Below are 18,841 nucleotides of genomic sequence, written 5' to 3'. Positions count from 1 at the left end.
ACACCACTAGGAATGGACGGGAAGTCCCACACACTGACTCCAGTGAAGACACAATTAAACTAAATATTACACAAATCATCAAAATAAACTCTTCCTTTCCAAAAATATACATACACCCAATTCATCTGTAGGAAATGTTGTTGCTTGTATTTTACCCAAGGTCTCGTTGTTGATCTTCAGGATCTCCGCGGTTACAGTGGGTGTGGAGCTGGGGGGTGGGGCTTTCTGCTGGGTACAGGAGGAAAGGATTAAGCAAAGATTTATTGAAGCACAAAATGGACAAAAATGACAGAAATGTGAGTGAGATCCACAGAATCATCAGATCCCGACAGTGGAGAAGGAGGCCATTCAGCCCATCGACTCTGCACCGTCCCTCTGAAAGAGCACCCTACCTCAGCCCACTCCCCCCGTCCTTCCCATGTAACCCCATCTCGGCCCAACCCCCCACCATATCCCTGTAGCCCCAACTCGGGGCAAATTAGCATGGTCAATTCACTAAAACGACACATGGGACAGTGGGAGTAACCCGGAGCATCCGGAGAAAACCCACACAGACATGGGGAAAACGTACAGACACCATCTATATCCCTCTGCAGACTTTCAGTGTCCACTGCACACTTTTGCTCAACTGCTCATCTTAGTGTCATCGGCCAACTTTGACAAATTACAATTGGTCCCCAATTACAAATTATCGATGTTAACCATTGCAGTCCCAACACTGATCCCTGAGGCTGCTGATCGCCAACCAGAAAAACACCTATTTATCCCCACTCTTTGCTTTGTGTTCTTTAACCAATCCTCTATCCAGGCTAATAACTAACCCGGAATACCGTGCACCTTTATCTTATGCAGCAACTTGTCGAATACCTTCTGGAAATGCAGATACACCACATCCACCGGCCCCCATTGTTCACCACTCTCGTAATGTCCTCAACGAGTTCCTGTAAATTAGTTAAACATAAATTTTTCCCAATGAAGGGGCAATTTAGTGTGGGCAGTCTGCCCAAGCTGCAAATATTTGGGTTGTGGGGGTGAGACCCACTCAGACACGGGGATAATGTAAAAAATCCACGCAGACAGTGACCAGGGGCAATGGGACAATTTCTGTCCAGGTGTCTCACTATTTCATCCTTGATGACAGATTGTCCCCACCACAGAGGTTAAGCTAACCGGCCAATAGTTACCCATGTTTCGTTTGCTTCCTATGCCCGCCAACAGTGGCATCACATTTGCCGTTTTTCTATCTCCCGGAACCACCCCTTTGTCCAGCGAATTTCGGTAAATTACCACAAACGTATTTGCTATTTCCCACGCCATCTCTTTTAGTATCCTGGGATGTATTCCAGCTGGGCCAGGAGACTTGTTTACCTTATGTGATAATGATGGTTTCTCGGTCGTATCCTACTGTATCCTCCTTGCCATCAATTACTGGCATGTTATTTGTGTCTTCCACTGTGAAGTCCGACACAAAATACCTGTTCAATGTCGCAGCCATTTCCTCATTTTCCATTATTAAAACCCCCTTCTCGTCCTCTAATCATGGACCAATGATCTCCTGAGCCACTGTTTTATATTTTATTTATTTGAGAAACTTTTGCGATCAGTTTTTATATTCTGAGCTAGTTTACTCTCAGAATTTAACTTCCTTTTCTTTAGAGCTTTTTTCGGGGCTTTCTGTTGATCTTTTAAGGTTTCCCAATCTTCTTGTTCCCACAAATCTTTGCCACGTTGTTTGCATTTTCTTTCAATTTGATACCCTCCTTGGTTGTTAAATAATGGGTTAAGAGACATTGCAATTAGTTGTCTCATTTATGTTAAGTGTTCAATGATTGACACTGATATGTAAAGGGTCTTCAGGTGGACTCAGGAGCTTTTGATGATCTGTAGAGTTCTGTGCAGAGTGAGTTTGAACCATTAAAGGTGTGTTGGTGAAAAAGGAGCTGAACTCTTGTCTCTTCATACCACAGCATCCAGTACATGTTAACAATGGTAGCAGAGGATGGGTGCTGTGTAGATGTGAAGGCTTGAAAGATACAATTTTTCCAGATCAAACCATGGAGTGAAAAAAAGGGAAACATGGCTGAACCCAGGATAAAGATGGCTGGTTATGATTATCCTCCCCTATTTTCTGAAAGGGAATCATACGGCCAATGGAGAAGTGCAGTAGTTATGTGGACTAAGGTGACTGCTTTAGAAAAGAGAAAACAAGGTATGGCATTGGCTCTTTCTTTACTATATGGCAGTAAAATCCAAAACAAAGTGCTTTCTGAGCTGGAGTTAGAAGAGTTAGACTCAGAAGAAGGTCTGGCGACTTTAGGTCTAAGGTCTAACAGGAGTAAGGCTACGAATACTAATAGAAGTAGAAGCCCACATGCACATGAGATTTTGGTGACTTCAAATAAATGAAAAAGTTATCAAAGATGCTAAACAGCAAGAATTGCATAGTTGGAGTGAATTTTGGGTATACACGGAAGTACCGGATAGGGGACAAGAAGCTCTTTCCCACAGATGGATTTGTACAGAAAAGGTTCTTCCAGATGGAACTTATAAGGCAAAGGCCAGGCTTGTGGCAAGGGGATTTGAAGAAAACTTAGACGATCAGGACTTAAGGGTAGATCCACCTACAGCAGGAAAGGTTATTTTAAAGATCTTCTTGGCTCTATTAGCCACAAAGGCATGGGAATGCAAATCTATAGATATAAAAGCTGCCTTTTTGCAGGGGCATCAGCTCCAGAGAGACATTTTTCTCCGTCCTCCTAAAGAAGCAGCTAACACAGAAGGGGTACTGTGGAAGTTGAACAAATGTGTATATGGTTTAAATGATGCATCTAGAGTGTGGTAATTCCGGTAAGGTCAGTCTTGTTAAAGTTAGGCTGTTGCCAGTTGAAAGCAGATCCTGCAATGTTTTACTGACACTATAAAGGAAATCTTGCTGGCATCTTCATGATGCATGTCGATGATTTTTTTTGTGGGGTGGGACTAGTGATTTTGAAGCTATTGTAATCTCTGGTTTGAGGAAAGAATTCAGGGTTGGAAGTCAGGCTTCCGGTGCATTTAAAGGTATTGGTTTGGAAATCGGACAAACTCAGTTAGGGGCAACTTTACTTCAGCAATCTTACTTGGAAAGCATCAGTCCAATAGCAACTAGTCGTGGCCGGGTTTCACAAAAAGATGCAATGGTTTCGGAGAGAGATAAAGGGCAACTGCAAAGTTTAATTGGGCAACTGAACTGGTTAGGAAGACTGACTAGACTGGACATGAGTTTTGATGTTTTAGAGTTGAGTACAAAGGTGAATGATCCCAAAGTGGAAGACATAATAAGAGCAAATAAAGTGTTGGCCAAACTAGAAATGCAGGAGTGTGTTTTGAAGTTCCCTGTTTTAGGTGATCCTAGGCATTTGAAACTCATAGTTTATAGTGATGCGTCCTATGCAAATTTATGTGACGGAGTTTCAAGCGCAGGAGGTTTTATAATTTTTCTTTTGCGGAACAATGGTAAATGTTACCCTCTTGTGTGGGAAACAAAGAAAGTAAGGAGAGTGGTCAAAAGCACTTTGGCTGCTGAGACATTAAGCTTAGTGGAAGCGGTGGATATGGCCTTTTATATAAGTCAGATATTGACAGAAATTCTGGGATTAGAGGATTCAGGTAATATACCTATTGACTGTCACATTGACAATAAATCTCTGTGGGAAAATGTGCACTCTACAAAAAGTGTCAATGAAAAGAGGTTATGGATAGACATCACAAGTTTAAAGCAGATGTTGGACAGAGGGGAAATAACAAAAAATTAAATGGGTTGACAGTAGCTATCAATTGTCAGACTGTTTCACAAAAAGAGGGGCTAGTTCACAGAAACTTTTAGATATCGTGAATGGTATCAGTGAATGTTTTTTTTTCTTCTACTTAAAAAAAAGGGGGAATCAGGTATGTGTTATAGTTTCTTGAAATTTTAGTTATTGAAATTTTGTTTTTGCCGAATTGTTTTTTTTTCTCCAAGGAAGGGGAGACTGTTAAGTAATGGGTTAAGAGACATTGCAATTAGTTGTCTCATTTATGCTAAGTGTTCAATGATTGTCTCATTTATGTTAAGTGTTTAATGATTGACACTGATATGTAAAGGGTCTTCAGGTGGACTCTGGAGCTTGTGATGATCTGTAGAGTTCTGTGCAGAGTGAGTTTGAACCATTAAAGGTGTGTTGGTAAAAAGGAGCTGAACTCTTGTCTCTTCATACCACAGCATCTAGTACAGGTTCACATTGGTTTCCATAGCTATCCATGGATGAATATCTCTGTTCCGACAGTCCATCCTTTTCAATACCAGGGATGTTGTTCTTTCAATAAATTCCGACCATTCCACTTCCCACTGCTTTTCACTAACTAGTGGTAATTGTGCAGAATGTGTTCAATAATCACCACAGGGGAAGGTACACAAGGAAGTTGGAACACAGAATAAATGTTTGTATACTAGAAACCAGGAAAGAGAGCGTAAAGAGAGATGAGATATATAATAAGAACAATCTTTATCAGTGGCAAAAATAGGCTTATATTATCACTGCAATGAAGTTACTGTGAAAATCCTATAGTCCCCACATTCCGGCGCCTGTTTGGGTACACTGAGGGAGAATTCAGAATGAACAATTCACCTAACAGCACGTCTTTCGGGACTTCGGGGAGGAAACCAGAGCACCCGGAAGAAACCCACGCAGACACGGGGAGAACATGCCGACTCCACACAGGCTGTGCTCCAAGTGGTAATAGAACCCGGGAACCTGGAACTGTGAAGCAACAGAGCTAAACATTGTACTACTGTGCCGCACACTATAAAATTGTGAGGAAAGACAGTATATCTGACACTCTGTGACACCCAGTCCCAGAGAGGGAAAGGACAGTGTATCTGACACACTGTGACACCCAGTCCCAGAGAGGGAAAGGACAGTGCATCTAACACTGTGTCACCCAGTCCCAGAGAGGGAAAGGACAGTGTATCTAACACACTGTGACACCCAGTCCCAGAGCGGGAAAGGACAGTGTGTCTAACATACTGTGACACCCAGTCCCAGAGAGGGAAAGGACAGTGTATCTAACACACTGTGTCACCCAGTCCCAGAGAGGGAAAGGACAGTGTATCTAACACACTGTGTCACCCAGTCCCAGAGAGGGAAAGGACAGTGTATCTAACACACTGTGACACCCAGTCCCAGAGAGGGAAAGGACAGTGTATCTAACACACTGTGACACCCAGTCCCAGAGAGGGAAAGGACAGTGTATCTAACACACTGTGACACCCAGACCCAGAGGGGGAAAGGACAGTGTATCTAACCCACTGTGACACCCAGTCCCAGAGGGGGAAAGGACAGTGTATCTAACACACTGTGACACCCAGTCCCAGAGCGGGAAAGGACAGTGTGTCTAACATACTGTGACACCCAGTCCCAGAGAGGGAAAGGACAGTGTATCTAACACACTGTGACACCCAGTCCCAGAGGGGGAAAGGACAGTGTATCTAACACACTGTGACACCCAGTCCCAGAGAGGGAAAGGACAGTGTATCTAACACACTGTGACACCCAGACCCAGAGGGGGAAAGGACAGTGTATCTAACCCACTGTGACACCCAGTCCCAGAGGGGGAAAGGACAGTGTATCTAACACACTGTGACACCCAGTCCCAGAGAGGGAAAGGACAGTGTATCTAACACACTGTGACACCCAGTCCCAGAGAGGGAAAGGACAGTGTATCTAACACACTGTGACACCCAGTCCCAGAGAGGGAAAGGACAGTGTATCTAACACACTGTGTCACCCAGTCCCAGAGAGGGAAAGGACAGTGTATCTAACACACTGTGACACCCAGTCCCAGAGAGGGAAAGGACAGTGTATCTAACACACTGTGACACCCAGTCCCAGAGAGGGAAAGGACAGTGTATCTGAAACACTGACACCCAGTCCCAGAGAGGGAAAGGACAGTGTATCTAACACACTGTGACACCCAGTCCCAGAGAGGGAAAGGACAGTGTATCTAACACACTGTGACACCCAGTCCCAGAGAGGTAAAGAACAGTGTATCTAACACACTGTGACACCCAGTCCAATAGCGGGAAAGGACAGTGTATCTAACAGACTGTGACACCCAGTCCCAGAGAGAGAATGGACATTGTATCTAACACAATGTGACACCCAGTCCCAGAGAGGTGAAGGGCAGTGTATCTAACACACTGTGACACCCAGTCCCAAAGATGGAAAGGTCACGGTGACACCCAGTCCCAGAGAGGGAAAGGACAGTGTATCTAACACACTGTGACACCCAGTCCCAGAGAGGGAAAGGACACGGTGACACCCAGTCCCAGAGAGGGAATGGACAGTGTATCTAACATACTGTGACGCCCAGTCCCAGAGAGGGAAAGGACAGTGTATCTAACACACTGTGACACCCAGTCCCAGAGAGGGAAAGGACAGTGTATCTAACACACTGTGACACCCAGTCCAAGAGGGGGAAAGGACAGTGTAGCTAACACACTGTGACACCCAGTCCCAGAGAGGGAAAGGACAGTGTATCTAACACACTGTGACACCTAGTCCCAGAGAGGGAAAGGACAGTGTATCTAACACACTGTGACACCAATCCCCAGAGAGGGGTAATGGACAGTTTATCAAAAGTTTTGTGATTCATACACAATGACACTGAGCTCCCTCTGCACAGCAGAATGCTGCTATATTTTACCATTTAAATATTTGCCAATTTTGCTGTTATTCCAACCAAAATCGATTAAGTAAATTTTCCAACATTGAACTCCATTTGCCAGACCGTTGCCCACTCACTGAAACCATCTATATCTCTCTGCATACTTTCAGTGTCCTCTGCACACTCTGCTCTGACACTCACCTTAGTGTCATCTGCCAACATTGACAAGTTACAATTGGTCCCCAATTACAAATTATCGATGTAAATTGTAAACAATTGCGGTTCCAACACTGATCCCTGAGGCCGCTGATCGCCAACCAGAAAAATGCACGTTTATCACCAATTTGTGCTTTCTGTTTGTTCACCAATCCTCTATCCAGGCTAATAACTAACCCGGAATACCGTGCACCTTTATCTTATGCAGCACCTTGTCGAATACCTTGGGAAATGCAGATACACCACATCCACCGGTCCCCATTGTCCACCGCTCTCGTAATGTCCACAAAGACTTCCTGTAAATTAGTGAAACAGGACCTGCCTTTCATGAACTCACGCTGCATCTGTCCAAAGGGACAACTTAAAAAAAGATAATTGAGTGTACCAATTATTTTTTTTCAATTCAGGTACAATTTAGTGTAGACCGTCTACCCAAGCTGCACATCTTTGGGTTGTGGGGGTTAGGCCCACGCAGACATGGGGAGATTGTACAAACTCCACGCAGGCAATGACCAGGGAATATGGGACAATTGCTGTCCAGATGTCTGACTATTTCATCCTTGATGACAGATTCAAAGATTTACCCCACCACAGAGTTAAGCGAACCGGCCAATCGTTACCCAAGGTTTCTAAACTTCTTTTTGAAACAGTGGTGTCACATTTGCTGTTATCCAATCTCCCGGAACCGCCCCTGTGTCCAGCGAATTTCGGTAAAGTACCACGAACGTATTTGCTATTTCCCACGCCACATCTTCTAGTATCCTAGGCTGTATTCCATCTGGGCCATGAGACTTGTCTACCTTGTGTGTCATGATGGTTTCTCGGTACTATCCTGCCGTATCCTCCTTGCCATCAATTATTGGCATGTTATTTGTGTCTTCCACTGTGAAGACCGACACAAAATACCTGTTCAATGTCGCAGCCGTTTCCTCATTTCCCATTATTACAGCCCCTTCTCGTCCTCTAATGGACCAATGATCTTGTGGGCAGCACGGTAGCATTGTGGATAGCACAATCGCTTCACAGCTCCAGTGTCCCAGGTTCGATTCCTGCTTGGGTCACTGTCTGTGTGGAGTCTGCACATCCTCCCCGTGTGTGCGTGGGTTTCCTCCGGATGCTCCGGTTTCCTCCCACAGTCCAAGGATGTGCAGGTTAGGTGGATTGGCCATGCTAAATTGCCCTTAGTGTCCAAAATTGCCCTTAGTTTTGGATGGGGTTGCTGGGTTTTGGGGATAGGGTGGAGGTGTTGACCTTGGGTAGGGTGCTCTTTCCGAGAACTGGTGCAGACTCAATGGGCCGAATGGCCTCCTTCTGCACGGTAAATTCCATGATTCTATGATCTCCTGAGTCACTGCTTTATATTTTATATATCTGAGAAACTTTTGCGATCAGTTTTTATACTCTCTGCTAGTTTAGATAGAACAGTACAGCACAGAACAGGCCCTTCGGCCCTCGATGTTGTGCCGAGCAATGATCACCCTACTTAAACCCACGTAACCCGTATACCCGTAACCCAACAATCCCCCCACTAACCTTACACTACGGGCAATTTAGCATGGCCAATCCACCTAACCCGCACATCTTTGGACTGTGGGAGGAAACCGGAGCACCCGGAGGAAACCCACGCACACATGGGGAGGACGTGCAGACTCCACACAGACAGTGACCCAGCCGGGAATCGAACCTGGGACCCTGGAGCTGTGAAGCATTGATGCTAACCACCATGCTACCGTGAGGCCCCAAACTCTCAGAATCTTTCTTCCTTTTCTTTTGAGCTCTTTTCATGGCTTTCTGTTGACCTTTAAAGATTTCCCAACCCTCCTGTCCCCACAAATCTTTGCCAATTTGTTTGCATTCTCTGTCTATTTGATTCCCTCCTGGGTACCCATAGCAATCCATGGCTGAATATCCCTTTTCCGTCAGTCCTTCCTTTTCAATGGTACATATCAGGAGTGTTGGTTTCAATAAATTCCGACCATTCCACTTCCCACTGCTATTCACTAATTAATGATAATTATGCAGAATGTGTGCAATAATCACCACGAGGGAATGGACACAAGGAAGTTGGAACACGGAATAAATGTTTGTAAACCAAAAACAATTAGATAAGCAGACAATTAGAAACATGTCCAAAATCTGCATCTGATTCACAACAGGATATGGAGTGTCGCAGACGAGAGGAGATATATAATAACATGTGTAATACAAATAATCTTTATAATAATCATAAGAATAATCTTTATTAGTGTCACAAGTAGGCTTAGAGTATCAGATCAATGAAGTTACTGTGAAAATCCCCTAGACGCCACACTCCGGCGCATGTTTGGGTGCAGGGATGGAGAATTCAGAATGTCCGAAGTACCTAACAGAACGTATTTCGGGACTTCTGGGAGGAAACCGGAGCACCCGGAGGAACCCCATGCAGACAAGCGGAGAAAGTGCAGACAGTGACCCCAACAGGAAACAAACTTGGGGCACAGGTGGTGTGAGGCAACAGTGATAACCACTGTTGGTGGTTTGTGAAGGGGATGTTCTCGAGTGACAGCTTTACCCGAAACACTACTTATGTAGTGTCTCCCACCCATCCTCCTCCTCTAACCAAGGAGATGGGGAAGGAAACTGCAGGGGATGGGTACAATCGAAATGTGGAGCTTTTTCAAGGAGCAGCTACTGCGTGTCCTTGATAAGTATGTACCTGTCAGGCAGTGAGGAAGTTGTCGAGCAAGGGAACCATGGTTTACTAAGGAAGTTGTAGCACTTGTCAAGAGGAAGAAGAAGGCTTATTTTAGTATGAGACATGAAGGCTCAGTTAGGGCACTTGAGAGTTACAAGTTAGCCAGGAAGGACCTAAAGGGAGAGATAAGAAGAGCGAGGAGAGGACACGAAAAGTCGTTGGCGGATAGGATCAAGGAAAATGCTAAGGCTTTCTATAGGTATATCAGGAACAAAAGAATGAATAGAGTAAGATTAGGGCCAATCAAGGATAGTAGTGGAAAGTTGTGTGTGGAATCACAGGAGATAGGGGAAGCGTTAAATGGATATTTTTCGTCAGTGTTTACACTGGAGAAAGACAATGTTGTCAAGGAGAATACTCAGGTTCAGTCGACCAGGAATTGAGGTTCACAAGGAGGAGGTGTTACCCAACTCCAGCTGCTCGAGAACCGCGTTAGGGACCTGGAGCTAGAGCTGGATGAACTTCGGATCATTTGGGAGACGGAGGGGGTGATTGAGAGGAATTATAGGGAGGTAGTGACACCTCAGGTAAAAGAAGAAGGTAGATGGGTTACCGTCAGGGGAGGGAGAGGGAACTGGCAGGCAGTGCAGGGATCCCCTGTGGTTGTTCCCCTCTATAACAAGTATACCATTTTGGATACTGTTGCGGGGGAAGACTTACCAGTGGTTTAGCTGACAAGGCTAAATCGCTGGCTTTTAAAGCAGACCAAGCAGGCCAGCAGCACGGTTCGTTTCCCGTACCAGCCTCCCCGAACAGGCGCCGGAATGTGGCGACTAGGGGCTTTTCACAGTAACTTCATTGAAGCCGACTCGTGACAATAAGCAATGTTCATTTTCATTTCATTTCATTGGGGCACAGGTCTCTGGCACAGAGTCTGTCCCTGTTGCTCAGAAGGGAAGGGAGAAGAGGAACAGAGCACTTGTCATTGGGGACTCCATAGTTAGAGGAACAGACAGGAGGTTCTGTGGGAATGAAAGAGACTCATGGTTGGTGTGTTGCCTCCCAGGTGCCAGGGTTCGTGATGTCTCTGATCGTGTTTTTGGGATCCTTAAGCGGGAGGGGGAGCAGCCCCAAGTCGTGGACCACATAGGTACCAACGACATAGGTAGAAAGAGAGATGGGGATTTGAGACAGAAATTCAGGGAGCTAGGATGGAAGCTGAGAGCTAGAACAAACAGAGTTGTTATCCCGGGGTTGTTACCTCATTTTGGGCTAGGTGGGACCTCTACAAACAGGATGATCTTCACCTGAACCAGAGGGGTACCAATATCCTGGGGGGGGGGGGGGGGGGGGGGGGGGGGGGGGGGGGGTTAGATTTGCTCGTGTTCTTCGGGGGGGGCGTTTAAACTAATTCAGCAGGGGGATGGGAACCTAAATTGTAGTCCCAGTGTACAGGATGTTGAGAGTAGTGATGTCAGGTATAGGGTTAAAAGTTCGAAAGAGGGCACCGGCAAACAAGACGGTGGGTGAGCTTGCAGCATGGGTTGGTACCTGGGATCTCGATGTTGTGGCGATTTCGGAGACATGGGTAGAGCAGGGACAGGAATGGTTGTTGCAGGTTCCAGGATTTAGATGTTTCTGTAAGAACAGAGAAGATGGTAAAGAGGGGGGGGGGGGGTTGGCCTTGTTAATCAAGGAAAGTATTACGGCGGTAGAAAGGACGTTTGAGGACTCGTCTACTGAGGTAGTATGGGCCGAGGTTAGGAACAGGAGAGTAGAGGTCACCCTGTTGGGAGTTGTCTATAGACCTCCGAATAGTTCCAGAGATGTAGAGGAAAGGATTGCAAAGATGATTCTTGACAGGAGCAGGAGTAACAGGGTAGTTGTTATGGGGGACTTTAACTTTCCAAATATTGACTGGAAGTACGATAGTTCGAGTACTATAGATGGGTCAGTTTTTGTGCAGAGTGTGCAGGAGTGTTTTCTGACACAGTATGTAGACAGCCAACAAGGGGCGAGGCCACATTGGATTTGGTACTGCGTAATGAACCCGGCCAGGTGTAAGATTTAGATGTAGGTGAGCACTTTGGTGATAGTGATCACAATTCGCTTATGTTTACTTTAGCAATGGGCAGGGATAGGTATATACCGCAAGGCAAGAATTATAGCTGGGGGAAAGGCAATTGTGATGCTATTCGGCAAGATTTAGGATGTATAGGCTGGGGAAGGAAACTGCAGGGGATGGGTACAATCGAAATGTGGAGCTTTTTCAAGGAACAGCCACTGCGTGTCCTTGATAAGTATGTATCTGTCAGGCAGTGAGGAAGTTGTCGAGCAAGGGAACCGTGGTTTACTAAGGAAGTTGAAGCACTTGTCAAGAGGAAGAAGAAGGCTTATGTTAGGATGATACATGAAGGCTCAGTTAGGGCACTTGAGAGTTACAAGTTAGCCAGGAAGGGCCTAAAGGGAGAGATAAGAAAAGCGAGGAGAGGACACGAAAAGTCATTGGCGGATAGGATCAAGGAAAACCCTAAGGCTTTCTATAGGTATATCAGGAACAAAAGAATGAATAGAGTAAGATTAGGTCCAATCAAGGATTGTAGTGGAAAGTTGTGTGTGGAATCACAGGAGATAGGGGAAGCGTTAAATGGATATATTTTCCGTCAGTGTTTACACTGGAGAAAGACAATTTGTCAAGGAGAATACTCAGGTTCAGTCGACCAGACTTAGATGGAATTGAGGTTCACAAGGAGGAGGTGTTAGCAATTTTGGAAAGTGTAAAAATAGATACGTCCACTGGGCCAGATGGGATTTATCCGAGGATTCTCTGGAAAGCCAGGGAGGAGATTGCAGAGCCTTTGCCCTTGATCTTTATGTCGTCTTTGTCAACAGGAATAGTGCCGGAAGACTGGAGGATCGCAAATGTTGTCCCCTTGTTCAAGAAGGGGAGTAGAGACAACCCTGGTAATTATAGACCTGTGAGCCTTACTTCGGTTGTGGGTAAAATGTTGGAAAAGGTTATAAGAGATAGGGTTTATAATCATCTTGAAAAGAACAAGTTGATTAGCGATAGTAAATAAGGTTTTGTGAAGGGTAGGTCATGCCTCACAAACCTTATTGAGTTTTTTGAGAAGGTGACCAAACAGGTGGATGAGAGTAAAGCGGTTGATGTGGTGTATATGGATTTCAGTAAGGCGTTTGATAAGATTCTCCACGGTAGGCTATTGCAGAAAATAAGGAAGTATGGGATTGAAGGTGATTTAGCGGTTAGGATCAGTAATTGACTAGCTGAAAGAAGACAGAGGGGGGTGGTTGATGGCAAATGTTCATCCTGGAGTTCAGTTACTAGTGGTGTACCGCAAGGATCTGTTTTGGGGCCACTGCTGTTTATCATTTTTATAAATGACCTGGAAGAGGGTGTAGAAGGATGGGTTAGTAAATTTGAAGCTGACACAAGGGTCGGTGGAGTTGTGGATAGTGCTGAAGGATGTTATAGGATACAGAGGGACTTAGATAAGCTGCAGAGCTGGGCTGAGAGGTGGCAGATGGAGTTTAATGCGGAAAAGTGTGAGGTGGTTCACTTTGGAAGGAGTAACAGGAATGCAGAGTACTGGGCTAATGGCAAGATTCTTGGTAGTGTAGATGAACAGAGAGAACTCGGAATCCAGGTACATAAATCCCTGAAAGATGCCACCAAGGTTAATAGCGCTGTTAAGAAGGCATATGGCGTGCTAGCCTTTATCAGTAGGGGGATTGAGTTTCGGAGCCACAAGGTCATGCTGCAGCTGTACATAACTCTGGTGCGGCCGCTCCTGGAGTACTGCGTGCAGTTCTGGTCACCACATTATATGAAGTATGTTGAAGCTTTGGAAAGGGTTCAGAGGAGATTTACTAGGATGTTGCCTGGTATGGAGGGAAGGTCTAACGAGGAAAGTCTCAGGGACTTGCTGTTGTTTTCGTTAGAGAGGAGAAGGCTGAGAGGTGACTTAATAGAGACATATAAGATAGTCCGAGGGTTATATAGGGTGGACAGTGAGAGTCTCTTTCCTCGGATGGTGATGACCAACACGAGGGGACATAGCTTTAAATTGAGGGATGGTAGATATAGGACAGATGTCAGAGGCAGTTTCTTTAGTCAAAGAGTAGTAGGGGTGTGGAACGCCCTGCCTGCAACAGTAGTAGACTCGCCAACTTTAAGGGCATTTAAGTGGTCACTGGATAGACATATGGATGAAAATGGAATAGTGTAGGTCAGATAGGCTTCAGATGGTTTCACAGGTCGGCACAACATCGAGGGCCGAAGGGCCCGTACTGCGCTGTAATGTTCTATGTTCTATGTTCTCTGCTACTGTTACACCCATTGGAGAAGTGTGAGACTGGATAGTGTATCTTACAGCTGTGACCCTTGCCCAACAGAGGGAAAGGACAGTGTGTTACACAGGCCTGTTTAGTACACTGGGCTAAATCGCTGGCTTTGAACGCAGACCAAAGCAGGCTAGCAGCATGGTTCGATTCCCATAACAGCCTCCTCGAACAGGAGCCGGAATGTGGCGACTAGGTGCTTTCCACAGTAACTTCATTGAAACCTACTCGTGGCATTAAGCGATTTTCATTTCATTTTTTCACTGTGACACCAAGTCCCAGAGATGGAAAGGACAGTGTATCTAACACACTGTGACACCCAGTCCCAGAGAGGGAAAGGACAGTGTATCTAACACACTGTGACACCCAGTCCCAGAGAGGGAAAGGACAGTGTATCTAACACACTGTGACACCCAGTCCCAGAGAGGGAAAGGACAGTGTATCTAACACACTGTGACACCCAGTCCCAGAGAGGGAAAGGACAGTGTATCTAACACACTGTGACACCCAGTCCAAGAGGGGGAAAGGACAGTGTAGCTAACACACTGTGACACTGTCCCAGAGAGGGAATGGACAGTGTATCTAACACACTGTGACACCCAGTCCCAGAGATGGAAAGGACAGTGTATCTAACACACTGTGACACCCAGTCCCAGAGATGGAAAGGACAGTGTGTCTAACACTGTAAATTAGTGAAACAGGACCTGCCTTTCATGAACTCACGCTGCGTCTGACCAACGGGACAACTTAAAAAAAGATAATTGAATGTACCAATTATTTTTTTTCAATTCAGGCTCAATTTAGTGTGGACAGTCTACCCAAGCTGCACATCTTTGGGTTGTGGGGGTGAGGCCCACGCAGACACGGGGAGATTGTAAAAACTCCACACAGGCAATGACCAGGGAATATGGGACAATTGCTGTCCAGATGTTTGACTATTCCATCCTTGATGACAGATTCAAAGATTTTCCCACCACAGAGGTAAAGCGAATCGGCCAATTGTTACCCAACTTTTCTAAACTTCTTTTTGAAACAGTGGTGTCACATTTGGTGTTTTCCAATCTCCCGGAACCGCCCCTGTGTCCAGCGAATTTCGGTAAAGTACCACGAACGTATTTGCTATTTCCCACGCCATCTCTTTTATGATCCTGGGATTTATTCCATTTGGGCGAAGGGGACCGGTATACCGAATGTGATGATGATGGTTTCTCGGTCCTATCCTGCCGTATCCTCCTTGCCATCAATTATTGGCATGTTATTTGTGTCTTCCACTGTGAAGTCCGACACAAAATACCTGTTCAATGTCGCAGCCGTTTCCTCATTTCCCATTATTAAAACCCCCTTCTCGTCCTCTAATGGACCAATAATCTCCTGAGCCACTGTTTTATATTTTATTGATTTAAGAAACTTTTGCGATCAGTTTTTATATTCTGTGCTAGTTTACTCTCAGAATCTAACTTCCTTTTCTTTAAAACTTTTTACATGGCTTTCTGATGACCTTTAAAGATTTCCCAACCCTCCTGTCCCCACAAATCTTTGCCACTTTGTTTGCATTCTCTCTCTATTTGATTCCCTCCTGGGTACCCATTGCAATCCTTGGCTGAATATCCCTTTTCCGTCAGTCCTTCCTTTTCATGGTACATATCAGGAGTGTTGGTTTCAATAAATTCCGACCATTCCACTTCCCACTGCTATTCACTAATTAATGATAATTATGCAGAATGTGTGCAATAATCACCACGGGGGAATGGTCACAAGGAAGTTGGAACACGGAATAAATGTTTGTAAACCAAAAACAATTAGATAAGCAGACAATTAGAAACATGTCCAAAATCTGCATCTGATTCACAACAGGATATGGAGTGTCGCAGAGGAGATATATAATAAGATGCGTAATACAAATAATCTTTATAATAATCATAAGAATAATCTTTATTAGTGTAACAAGTAGGCTTACAGTATGACACCAATGAAGTTACTGTGAAAATCCCCTAGATGCCACACTCCGGCGCATGTTTGGGTGCAGGGATGGAGAATTCAGAATGTCCGAAATACCTAACAGAACGTATTTCGGGACTTCTGGGAGGAAACCGGAGCACCCGGAGGAACCCCATGCAGACAAGCGGAGAAAGTGCAGACAGTGACCCCAACAGGAAACAAAGTTGGGGCACAGGTGGTGTGAGGCAACAGTGATAACCACTGTGCTACTGTAACACCCATTGGAGAAGTGTGAGACTGGATAGTGTATCTTACAGCTGTGACTCCCGACCAACAGAGGGAAAGGACAGTGTATTACACAGGCCTGTTTAGCACACTGGGCAAAATCGCTGGCGTTGAACGCAGACCAAGGCAGGCTAGCAGCACGGTTCGATTCACAAAACAGCCTCCTCGAACAGGAGCCGGAAAGTGGCGACTAGGTGCTTTCAACAGTAACTTCATTGAAACCTACTCGTGACATTAAGCGATTTTCATTTCATTTCTTCACTGTGACACCCAGTCCCAGAGAGGGAAAGGACAGTGTATCTAACACACTGTGATACCCAGTCCCAGAGGGGGAAAGGACAGTGTATCTAACACACTGTGACACCCAGTCCCAGAGAGGGAAAGGACAGTGTATCTAACACACTGTGACACCCAGTCCCAGAGAGGGAAAGGACAGTGTATCTAACACACTGTGACACCCAGTCCAAGAGAGGGAAAGGACAGTGTATCTAACACACTGTGACACCCAGTCCCAGAGAGTGAAAGGACAGTGTATCTAACACACTGTGACACCCAGTCCCAGAGAGTGAAAGGACAGTGTATCTAACACACTGTAACACCCACCCAGTCCCAGAGAGTGAAAGGACAGTGTATCTAACACACTGTAACACCCACCCAGTCCCAGAGAGGGAAAGGACAGTGTCTCTAACACACTGTGACACCCAGTCCCAGAGAGGGAAAGGACAGTGTATCTAACACACTGTGACACCCAATACCAGAGATGGAAAGGACAGTGTATCTAACACACTGTGACACCCAGTCCCAGAGAGGAAAAGGACACAGTGACACCCAGTCCCAGAGAGGGAAAGGACAGTGTATCTAACACACTGTGACACCCAGTCCCAGAGAGGGAAAGGACAGTGTATCTAACACACTGTGACACCCAGCCCCAGAGAGGAAAAGGACACGGTGACACCCAGTCCCAGAGAGGGAAAGGACAGTGTATCTAACACACTGTGACACCCAGTCCCAGAGAGGGAAAGGACAGTGTATCTAACACACTGTGACACCAATTCCCAGAGGGGGTAATGGACAGTTTATCAAAAGTTTTGTGATTCATACACAATGACACTGAGCTCGCTCTGCACAGCAGCATGCTGCTATATTTTACCATTTAAATATTTGCCAATTTTGCTGTTATTCCAACCAAAATCGATTAAGTCAATTTTCCAACATTGAACTCCATTTGCCAGACCGTTGCCCACTCACTGAAACCATCTATATCTCTCTGCATACTTTCAGTGTCCTCTGCACACTCTGCTCTGACACTCACCTTAGTGTCATCTGCCAACATTGACAAGTTACAATTGATCCCCAATTACAAATTATCGATGTAAATTGTAAACAATTGCGTTACCAACACTGATCCCTGAGGCCGCTGATCGCCAACCAGAAAAATGCACGTTTATCACCAATTTGTGCTTTCTGTTTGTTTACCAATCCTCTATCCAGGCTAATAACTAACCCAGAATTCCGTGCACCTTTATCTTATGCAGCACCTTGTCGAATACCTTGGGGAAATGCAGATACACCACATCCACCGGTCCCCATTGTCCACCGCTCTCGTAATGTCCACAAAGACTTCTTGTAAATTAGTTTAACAGGACCTGCCTTTCACGCTGCGTCTGTCCAAAGGGACAATTTAAAAAAAGATAATTGAGTGTACCAATTATTTTTTTTCAATTCAGGTACAATTTAGTGTAGACAGTCGACCCAAGCTGCACATCTTTGGGTTGTGGGGGTGAGGCCCACGCAGACATGGGGAGATTGTACAAACTCCACGCAGGCAATGACCAGGGAATATGGGACAATTGCTGTCCAGATGTCTGACTATTTCATCCTTGGTGACAGATTCAAAGATTTTCCCCACCACAGAGGTAAAGTGAACCGGCCAATCGTTACCCAAGGTTTCTAAACTTATTTTTGAAACAGTGGTGTCACATTTGCTGTTATCCAATCTCCCGGAACCGCCCCTGTGTCCAGCGAATTTCGGTAAAGTACCACGAACGTATTTGCTATTTCCCACGCCACATCTTCTAGTATCCTAGGCTGTATTCCATCTGGGCCAGGAGACTTGTCTACCTTGTGTGTCATGATGGTTTCTCGTCCTATCCTGCTGTATCCTCCTTGCCATCAATTATTGGCATGTTATTTGTGTCTTCCACTGTGAAGACCGACACAAAATACCTGTTCAATGTCGCAGCCGTTTCCTCATTTCCCATTATTACAGCCCCTTCTCGTCCTCTAATGGACCAATGATCTAGTGGGCAGCACGGTAGCATTGTGGATAGCACAATCGCTTCACAGCTCCAGTGTCCCAGGTTCGATTCCTGATGGGTCACTGTCTGTGTGGAGTCTGCACATCCTCCCCGTGTGTGCGTGGGTTTCCTCCGGATGCTCCAGTTTCCTCCCACAGTCCAAGGATGTGCAGGTTAGGTGGATTGGCCATGCTAAATTGCCCTTAGTGTCCAAAATTGCCCTTAGTTTTGGATGGGGTTGCTGGGTTTTGGGGATAGGGTGGAGGTGTTGACCTTGGGTAGGGTGCTCTTTCCGAGAACTGGTGCAGACTCAATGGGCCGAATGGCCTCCTTCTGCACGGTAAATTCCATGATTCTATGATCTCCTGAGTCACTGCTTTATATT

At 45.6% G+C, this 18,841-nt stretch overlaps 1 protein-coding gene and 1 long non-coding RNA gene across 9 annotated transcripts in view; one reads left to right on the top strand and one right to left on the bottom strand.

The window, feature by feature from the left end:
* Positions 1–18,841, top strand: part of LOC119957094 (pancreatic secretory granule membrane major glycoprotein GP2-like) — a 265,465-nt gene that overhangs the window by 102,785 nt on the left and 143,839 nt on the right. The gene's annotated exons all lie outside the window — the stretch shown is intronic.
* LOC119957097 overlaps positions 1–18,841 on the bottom strand; it is a 91,275-nt gene that overhangs the window by 11,167 nt on the left and 61,267 nt on the right. Inside the window, exons 1-2 of one of the 3 annotated variants that reach the window (XR_005458748.1) lie at positions 1,369–1,400; positions 115–225 (exon numbers count right to left, since the gene is read on the bottom strand). The exons of 1 other annotated variant lie outside the window; for it this stretch is intronic. This is a non-coding gene — a long non-coding RNA (uncharacterized LOC119957097). Of the gene's footprint in view, positions 1–114; positions 307–1,368; positions 1,401–18,841 lie in introns of those variants that run through there. One more of the 3 variants, XR_005458749.1, reaches the window with a different exon arrangement.

Source organism: Scyliorhinus canicula, chromosome 25 (assembly GCF_902713615.1).
Source record: "Scyliorhinus canicula chromosome 25, sScyCan1.1, whole genome shotgun sequence".
NCBI lineage: Eukaryota > Metazoa > Chordata > Chondrichthyes > Carcharhiniformes > Scyliorhinidae > Scyliorhinus > Scyliorhinus canicula.
The sequence above is the reverse complement of the archived record's forward strand: the minus strand, read 5'-3'. Positions and strand labels throughout refer to the sequence as shown.